Source organism: Hipposideros armiger, unplaced genomic scaffold, assembly GCF_001890085.2.
Source record: "Hipposideros armiger isolate ML-2016 unplaced genomic scaffold, ASM189008v1 scaffold_631, whole genome shotgun sequence".
Classification (NCBI taxonomy): domain Eukaryota; kingdom Metazoa; phylum Chordata; class Mammalia; order Chiroptera; family Hipposideridae; genus Hipposideros; species Hipposideros armiger.
The window spans coordinates 832,720-843,008 of NW_017731981.1; the positions used below are offsets into that span (position 1 = coordinate 832,720).

At 37.3% G+C, this 10,289-nt stretch overlaps 1 pseudogene; it reads right to left on the reverse strand.

The window, feature by feature from the left end:
* Positions 1–8,663: 8,663 nt before the first annotated feature.
* On the reverse strand, positions 8,664–10,086 carry LOC109372371 (embryonic stem cell-specific 5-hydroxymethylcytosine-binding protein pseudogene; annotated as a pseudogene).
* Between the last annotated feature and the right edge of the window lie 203 nt (positions 10,087–10,289).

Below are 10,289 nucleotides of genomic sequence, written 5' to 3' on the forward strand. Positions count from 1 at the left end.
ATATGAATCCCTGGACTTAACTACCTTCAGAACTCTGTCTTTCATCTTTACTTTTCTCTATTTTTTTGGAATTATTCTCCATTCCTGCTCTAGTTGTATTTTCCATTGTAGGTAATATGGCCAACAACGACCCAACTTGGCTTTATGGGTCGCATGTCCAAATATCCTGGGGAAGGCTCTGATTGGTCCAACGTGGGTCAGCCCATCCTAGGTCATTCAACTGTAGGCTGGATGGCAGGGTCATATCTGATAATATGTTATCTTCACAATAACAATAGGTCTGTTTGGGGATGTGGCAGGGACATATTCCCAGAATACCAGGGTTGTTAGCTGGACAAAATGAATATCCTACAGAGCTCAAATGTTTTCTCCCATTTTGCCTTTCCAAGTCCAGCTCAAATGCCACCACAAGCACATCACTGACCCTTTATAAAGCTCTCTAACAGTGTGGGAGGGACATAATTTGGAATGATTGAAGTTAAAGTCCTGCAAAAAGTATTTACTGCTACTCACTACTTTATGAATTTGGCCTTATTTTTTTTAACCAGTGAAAATGAAGGAAGGGAAGGTAAATTGGGACTAGATTACAAAACTTTAAAAATCATCTAGCAAAAGAGGGTTTATATAATTTTTGAACAAGAAATTCTGAGTAGTATTTTAAGAGTTGTAATGTGGCAGCTTGTGTAGATCAGAAAATTTAAAGCCATATTCAGTGGTTGTGAAGATCAGGGTAATTTTTTAACAGGCGATCTAATCAGATAAAGAACACCAAGGGGACACAGGAAGCCATTTGATCTTGACATTACGTTAATGGTTAGATGGTTGCCTTTTTGCCTCATATCTTAGCTATTACATATTTCTATCTTCATGCACTATACTTAATTTCTGCTTTTTGTTCTCCAAATTGGCCATTTTTCACTCTTAACTCTAGAGCTTGGTACATGCTTTTCCTATATCTGGTTACTCCAGTTTATTTTTTAAATTTTAGCTAAGTTAGGATTTTTAGAGAGAAAATGAAGTGAATGAGACAAAGCTGAAAAAATTATTAATAGCAAAATGGAAATATCTTTTTTGTTTGTTTTTTTGATTTTTTAAAGTTAATTTCAGGTGTACAAAACAATGTACTAGTTAAACATTTACACCCCTCTCCCCCAATCTATTACCACTCTGATGTCATATATAGCTGTTACAATTTCATTGACTCTATTCCCTATGCTGTACTCTACATCCTGTGACCATATATATAAATATATAAAATTACATATTTATATTATTATATGTATATTATATATAAATATATATAAAATTATAGTTGACATTCGTTATTATTTAGCTTCAGCTTCAGGTGTACAGTGCAGTGGTCAGGCATCTACACCATCCATGAAGTAGACTCCCTCATAAGACAAGTGTCCATCGGACACCCTACAAAATCTTTACAACATTATTAATTATACTCCCCAAACTGTCTTTTGTATCCCTGTGGCAATCTTGTGGTTACCAATTTGTGCTTTCTAATCCCTTTACCTTCTCCCTCATCCCTACCCTTTTCCCATCTAGCAGCCCTCAGTTTTTTCTCTATATCTCTGAAACTGTTTCTGATTAGTTTGTTCATTTATTCTGTTCTTTAGATTCCACATATAAGTGAGACCATATGGTATTTGTCTTTCTCCATCTGACTTATTTCACTTAGCATAATGTTCTCTAGGTCCATCCATATCGTTGCAAATGGTAACATCTCATTCTTCTTTATGGCCAAGTAATACTCCATTATAGAAATGTACCATAATTTATTAATCCAGTCGTCTACCAATAGGCATTTTTGTTGTTTCCATGTCTTGACTAATGTGAATAGCACTGTAATAAACATAGGGATGCACATGTTTTTTCGAATTAGCATTTTGGATTTCTCTGGATAGATACCTAAGAGTGGGATTGCTGGGTTATACAATAGTTCCATTTCCAGTTTTTTGAGCTACTTTCATACTGATTTCCATAGTGACTGAACCAATCTGCAGTCCCACCAACAGTGCACGAGGGTTCCCTTTTCTCCACACCCTCATCAGCACTTGTTGTTTGTTGATTTATTGATGATGGACATTCTGACAGGAGTGAGGTGGTATCTCATTGGGGTTTTAATTTGCATTTCTTTAATGATTAATGAAGTTGAGCATTTTTTCATATGTCTGTTTGCCACCTGTATGTCCTCTTTAGAGAAATGTCTCTTCATGTACTCTGCCCATTTTTTAATTGGGTTGTTTGTTTGTTTTTGGTATTGAGTTGAATGAGTTTTTGTTTTGTTTTGTTTTGTTTTTTTAATAAATTTTGGATATTAAACCCTTATCACATGTATCATTGGCAAATATCTTCTCCCATTCAGTAGGATGCCTTTTTGTTTTATTGATGGTTTCCTTTGCTGTGAAAAAACTTTTTAGTTTACTGTAATTCCATACATTTATTTATTTATTTTTCTTACTTCTCTTGCCCGAGGGGATATATCAGTAAAAAAATTACTAAGGGTAATGTCTGCAAATTTACTTCCTATATTTTCTTTTAGGAGTTTTATGGTTTCAATCTTACATTTAAGTCTTTACCCATTTTAAATTTATTGTCTTCTATGGTGTAAGGAGGTGGTCCAGCTTCATTTTTTTGCATGTGTCTGTCCAGATTTCCCAACACCATTTTTTGAATAGACTGCCTTTACCCTAATGTAAATTCTTGCTTCCATTATTGTAGATTAAGTGACCGTATAGGTATGGATTTATTTCTGGGCTCTCTATTCTGTTCCATTGATCTATGTGTGTTTTTATGCCAGTACCATACTGTTTTGATTACTTTTGCCTTGTAGTATGATTTGATGTCATGTATCTTGATACCTCCCGCTTTGTTCTTATTCCTCAAGATTGCTGTGGCTATTTGGGGTCTTTTTTTTAGGATATATTTTCTGTTTCTGTGAAAAATGTCATTGGTAGTTTGATAAGAATTGTGTTGAATCTATGTATTGCCTTAGACGTCATGGACATTTTAACCAAATTAATTCTTCCTATCCATGAACTTTGTGCTAGATTTTAAGATACATAATCTCTAACATCTATCAATTTTTAGAAATAATTATAGGAGAAAAGCTTTTTTAGAGACCAAGCTATTCCATTGGCTTAATATTGTTCTCTGAATTAAGAGAAGAAATAGAATATTTGAATTTAGTGATGTCGCATTTTGATGGAGCTCAGTGAGAGCAAGAATTGAAAAACGGAATTAGGGTTCAGCAGTAAGCTCTCCCAGGGGCAGTGGGGTAAACTTCATTACAATGTGTATTTTTTGCTTCCTGCTTCCTTCCTTCAGTTCCATGGATTTAAGGATAAATGGTCCATCACTATGTACAAAAAAAGACAATGGGTTCCCAACTCTGACTATGTATTAGAATCACTTAGGGAGCTTTAAAACAAATGTAGGTGACAAAACTCACCCTAGACCAATTCAATTAGAATCTCTAGAGTGACACATAAACATGGCTATTTTAAAAATATTGCCTTGTTGATCCTAATATGCAGCTAGTGTTGAGAATCACTGATGGGAGAGGTGAAAAAGAATCATGACAATGCAAGGCATAGATGATGTACTATAGAATTGTGTATTTGAAACTTGTATAATTTTACTAACCAATGTCACCCCAATAAATTTAACTAGGAAAACAATATGTTCTTTAAAAAAAATCAATTTTTTTTAAAAATCATGAAATCTTAGTCTAGCATTCAAGAGTCTTAAATTATTATTCACACTTTGGTCAGTGCAATGCAGCTATCTTATATCTCAATCTCCTTAGCTGGAAATGAAAGAATAAGACTAAAAGACCTTATCTATTTCTCTTGCTCTATGACTCTTTAGATCAGCAGTTCTCAACCTTCCTAATGCCGTGTGACCCCTCAATACAGTTCCCCATGTTGTGGTGACCCCCAGTCATAAAATTCTTTTCATTGCTACTCTATAACTGTAATTTTGCTACTGTTATAAATCATAATGTAAATATCTTTTTGTTTTCTGATGGTCTTAGGCGACCCCTGTGAAAGGGTCATTTGACCCCCAAAGGGGTCGCGACCCACAGGTTGAGAACTGCTGCTTTAGATGGACTCCTGGAAATTTGTATATAAATAAATTTTTTTGTAAATAGGCCCAATATAGTTAAGTACATTTTAAAATAAATCCTTCAGTAATGCAAATAATATATGTATAATGCATATAATAATGCTTTTGTATTCTACTGTAATTTAATAGGGATCAAATTCAGATATTAAATCATTCATTGTTTCTCTGCTCTAGATACTTCAGCAAATAAAAAAAAAAAGATTTCACCCAGCAGTCTATACTCTCTTATGTCATCATCATCACCTAGAGAAGATTTCTATCAGTTCTAACAACTTCCTTTTATTCAATGTTTCTCTGTGACTCTATTAATTTTTCAAAGTTAAAGATGTCATCACATCAGCCTGCGGGGCCACCTGAACAATGTTTCGCTTGTCAAAGGCCAAGAGACCCTTAAAATCATTATCCCATTCTTTCTCATAGGCTTAATCAATGTGCATCAATAAGTTCAGCATGAATTTTAGCCTGTGGGCATTACTTCAAAGAGTGACGTACTGGGTAGAACTATTACTTTACTTGAGCTATTTACTCCTCTCTCATTTTCTTACTTTCTCTCTCATAGCTAATTTCTGATTTATGAAACTACAGTTTATTGTTCACATTTTCTGGAAGAAGAAAGTGAGAGCTGAAGAGCTTTGTGATTTTTCTAGATTTCACAGCAAATATAATGGAATTGGTACTCCAAACTCAGCAGCTTTGCATGAGCTTTCACATGTTAAATGATGCGTTCCCTTAATAGACATTTAAGGAAAATCATTTGTGTGCATGGAGTTGTAGGTGATAGAAAGGTAATGAGATTGAGTCTCATTGGGATTCCTCTTGAGACGGGAGGATGTAAGAGTTTTTTGTAACATGATTTGGTTATTGTTCAGGATGGAAGCTGAGACCTGAGACCTAACGGGCCCGAGTCTGGGTGGAGCTACGCTGCTGGGGAGATTCTGATTGTTGCTTCTGAGAAGGAGGGGTAGATGAGAGATGATGCACAAAAGAGATGGAGACCGTGCCCTACCTTAACTCTAGTCAAGTCTAACAAGTCCTGAATACTTAACGTGTGTGAATTTCGTATGGAAACTGATAAAAGAATCTTGGTTCTTCATCCAGACTGTCCCAGGAAAATTAGGAATGTATGGGGAGGCTGTGTGGCATAGAGATGCATAATGAAGAAGGCAGCCAAACGTCGATAGCTCACACTGTGGAACTGGACTTAGGACAATTTTAAAGAAGTGTCTGGAGGGCAGTGAGTGCTTGTGGGGGAAGGAAGAGTCATTAGCTGACACGTATTATCCCCAAGTAGCTAGAATACGCCCTGCTATCTTCAGCCAAACGTATGAGACTGTGAATAATGTTAGAGACAACAGCAACATGAAAACGATTCATTTATACTCTATTGAAAAGTAATTGCCAATGGCAGAATAGTCCTGAATGTTTCAAAATATGTAAAGGGTTATCAAAATAAAAAAGTCTAGAAGCATCACAAGTAATAGTGGCGTCTGACATTATTTCCTTAGCTGAGTAACACAGATGTGCAGAGGTAAGAATGCTGAGGAAGGTCATCATTTGTATGGTTATAGAATATTTAAAATTCAAGGATTTAATTAAATCCTTGTTTCCCCCTTAGACACATAGTATTTCATCATGATGGGCTTATGAGATTCTGTGTGTGTGTGTGTGTGTGTTTTAAATCAAATCCACCTAATTTCCTAACTGAAATTAATTTTTCTCAGTGTAAAATTGCTATAATGGGCTTTATTGCATTCACTGTACTTGAAATAACTACTGTGGCATTCTGTATTATTTTTGTTGATGAAATATTGCTAAATTTCTCAGAATGTGCCAACACAATGATTTGGACAAGTGAATCGCATATTTACATGATGTTGTTCTTTTGTTTAAATGAGAAAGGTAATTTTGAATTATTTTAACAGAGTATACGCCTCTGTAAGAAGTCAGTCTTCAGAATTGCTGGCAATGAATATGCCAGTTTCTTTAGCAGATATATTGTTCTTCTGGTGAAAAATATTAAGCAATTCCCAAAGCACTTAAATTCAATTTGGTTTGACTAGTTCATTACAGTTTTTTATTTAAGCACAGACAAGAGTCTTCAGAATAATGACTCCAGCCCCCAAACTTTCATTCTAAATTTAGGTCAGGTAATTAGTGTATATTTCCCATAAGAAGTAGGTAATTATAATGTTAAATGCCCACCTACATGGAAGAATAGATGTCTTATTTGTGTATTTTAATGACACTCGGATAACTCAAAACCAAGACTGAACCCCAACTTGTGTACTACTTTTAAAATCTGGTGTTCGCTACTTGTATAAATTTGTCATACCTGTTTCATAACTTCCTAGAGAAATGGCACTTGAACTAAATGTTACTTGTGTTCATCTTGGAAGAAAATCAAATGGGTATATAATGTGTTATGAAAGTACAATATTGTACTAAATTATATTTTCTGACTACGGGAGACCAGCAAAGATATTTTAGGCATCAGTAAATGAGAGTCCTGCTTAAGAGACTTGTATTCTGCTGTGTCTGCAATTGTATAATCACTGGGGATCTGATTAGCTCCATGTGTGTCTTTTCTCATTTATCATCTAACTTAGATCCATATCCAAATGAGAGTTAATAGGGGCATGATGTGGAAGTTGTCACAAGTCCTTAGAGATATTACTTCCCAACACAGAATGTAGCGATGGATTTTCTTTTTCCATGACAAAAGACATTTTTTGTATTTAGTTTTCTGGGTACATTAAAAAAGTTAAAACATTTATTATTTTCTTTTATGAGCTCCTGAAAATGAATTGGCCAATGTTTAAAACTGTGGCTATTTTAAATATTGCAAACAAACAAACAAAAAACTGGTCTTCTGGTTTGACACATAAGTCTCAGAGAACTTTCTTGTAGAGTGAGCATGCATGAGTTTCTGAGTTTACAGTATTAGGGGCCAGAGCCTGGACTCCGGTGAATTCCTAGAATAAATGCTTCCCAAGAAGTAACTTTTTGAATATAACTTTTTGGTCTGTGCTGGTAACCTCTTTCTGCGTCATCACATATCTGCTTCATGCACCTTTTTCTTTTGAAAATCTCTATGTCATTCATTCCAGCCTACCTTTGTTGAAGTTATTCATATATAAACAAATATGAATTATATTCACCTGTTGTCATTGATCCCCAATATTATTTGCCTCTTGCATAGAATGATTACACTGTAGTTTCTCATTCAGCTAGTCTGGTTTGGTTAAAAGATATGCACTATATATATTATAAGAATGTTCTATAGTGGTTACTACCTAGATCCAAACTGCAAAGCAAATATACCTTAAGGTATGAATTAATTAATTGTTTGAAATGTTTCTATCCCTTCTTTTACCCTAAAATATAATTGCAAATAAATTTCTGCTGCAAAATCTAGAAGTAGAAAGTTCTCAAAAAAGGGATAGAGTAGGACAGAGTTTGTTCAAGAGGAGTTCTGTTAAATCCAAGTTACTGATTTAGTTAGGGATTTCTTCCAAAAATCATGTACAAAATGACCCTGTTTCTTTTCTTTACATCTAAACTATTTTCAGAAGATTTTTTTTCCAGGTTTCTACCTGTGATAGATCTTCGATGAGGCACATAAAGAACTGATGTAGGTAGACTGATAAGACAGATGCCATCAATAAATGCCTTCACAAAAATACTTGCCTGTCACAAGTTAATTTGATGCAGTATTTTCTGTCATGAGGGTGGATTAATTTTGTCCATTTTCTCCTCTTGTCGTAATTCTTGTCATGTGAATAAGAATGTATTATAAAGGAGAACGTACTAGACATTATAGTTCTGTGATAACTCATTTTTGTGACAAAGAATATAATGAGACCAGACAATAGTGCAAATTCATCATATTCTTACAGTGAACTTAATATTGACTCCCTGGCTTCTCTTCATGATTTTGAGGGCATGTCACTTATGGTTTTATACCAACCAAATGATTAAAGAAACCACCATTGGAAGACTTGTACTGATTGCAAAAGCCTTTCAACAGGGAAATAATAGAACCATTTTGATTTTCTTTCCTTTTCAGCTTAAACACATATTTATTGTATACTTGTAATTTCATTTTGAAGGAGACTCATTGATTTGATAAAGTTACTCAGAAAATGTTATAAACTCAAAGATTAGATTGCATTTATCTTTGACGAAAGAGTGAATTCTCTCAATAAATCACTATTTTAAGTCATAAATGAAAAAAAACAAAGTTTTGTAATAAAGAACCTTTCCAAAATATTGCTCATATTTTGTCCCAGCAGCTAAAGCAGCAAAGCAGTCACTTTGAGCATGGTCTGTAACTGTAGCCAGGAAGCCCCAATACAGGAAATACCTCCCTAGTAAGCAGACTGGCTGTTTTTTTTTTTTTGTTGTTGTTGTTTTCTTCAGTTTTTCAAATATAATTTATTCAGAAAAAAACCCAAAAACAATGTTTTAAGAACTTAGCTGCAAAAGATTGAAAGAGCCCAAAGGCTGAGCAGAAAACGGCCTTTGCTAGCAGTACCAGGTCAGGTTGGGGCTGAGAACTGGCAGTAGGGTCAGACTTTGAGGAAAGGTTCTACCAGTGTTACCAGGAGAGGGCCACAGGCATAATGTACCCCTTGTGAGTTGATGGAGGTGGCCCCTCTTCTTCCTAGGCTGCCCACAGCCCCACTGTGGGTTCTTGGTCACAGCCAGGGAAGCCATTCCCCCATGAACCCACAACAGTCAACTAATATTGTGCTACCTCCTCCCAAAGCAATCCATACACACACAATACAAGAATCTGTTAGCAGCAGCAGTATTTAGTGCAGCAAACCCATGACCTTGATCTTTGAAAGTCCTGCATTACTGGCTGTGAGGCCACTTGGCCGCTGGCTCCTTCTCCTTCTCTTGCTTCAGCCATTGCTCCAGGAGTCCAGTGCGGCCTCTCTTGGTGGGGAATGGCTTCTGCAGGAACTGGCTGGACCAATGGGGCACACCTGACTCTTCCTTTTGGGGTATTTTGGGGCCTTCCTTTTCGGGTGACTTTGTGGCCAGCCACTGCAACATCTTCTGGCTGCTGCCACTTGCCTTGAGCTCCTTTTTGACCAATAAGTTGACAGGAACCAGACACTCAAGAGTGTTGTTTTGGGAGTTGTTCACCACGGTAGAGACTGGATGGAAAGTGATGTTCTCTGTTGGGTGGATTAACTTCAGAGCTTCCTGAGTTGAGACTTCGCCAAAGTCAAGCCATTTAGAGACTGCTTCTTCTCCATCTAATATGGCAGGCATCCTATGGGGGATGTCATTCAAGCCTTTGCAGGAATCCACTGTGATGACGGTGAAGGAATACAGACTGTCTCCTCCCTCTGGTGGCTCCCAGCAATCAAAGATCCCGGCCATTGTTAGCAGCCTCCAGTTGTCCCAAACTTTCTCCCAGTCCTCAGGACTGCTGACAGCACCAATGCTGGCTGACTTTTCTGTTTTGATTTGGGGGAGGTAGATGAAGTATGGCTGCCTCTGGCTTGTTCCCTGACATCACTGCCACTCATAGAATCCATCTGCTAAAACATCACAGCGTCTTCCCTTTCCCAGAGGCACCTGGAAGGACTGTTTCTCCATTATGGTATCACTATGACAGTTGGTAGTGTTGAACCGCAGCTTGGAAGGATCATCTTCTTTGAACCAAGATGAGACCAAGCCCCAATGCATGGGAGCAATGATACGCTCAGATGAGTCTGCACCCTTCTCAAAGTGTAGTCGAGATAGAAGCACTGGGATGCTTGATTGAGGGCTCTTGTTGTACGAGGGGTAATACTTGTCAGGGTCTCTCCACCCTGGGAGCCTCTGTTGGCCCTGCCGATCATGATAGGCACAAGCTCTTGTGAGTACATCTCTAGGTAAGTGACAGGATGTTTGTCCACACATTCTTCAATGCTGCCTCTCACAACCCGCGCCGCCTCACTCCTAAGGCGCCCAGCAGCCCGCCCCACTTCAGTCCTGCTCGGCCACCAGCTTTCCTGCCCTGCAGCCCCGCCCTCACATCGCGCTGGTGCGTTCTCGGGCCAGACTGGCTGTTTTTAACCACCCTCCATTTCTACCACCCCCACTCTAACTCCATAGATTCGCTCACTTCTTCTTTTCATGTTGAAATGAGG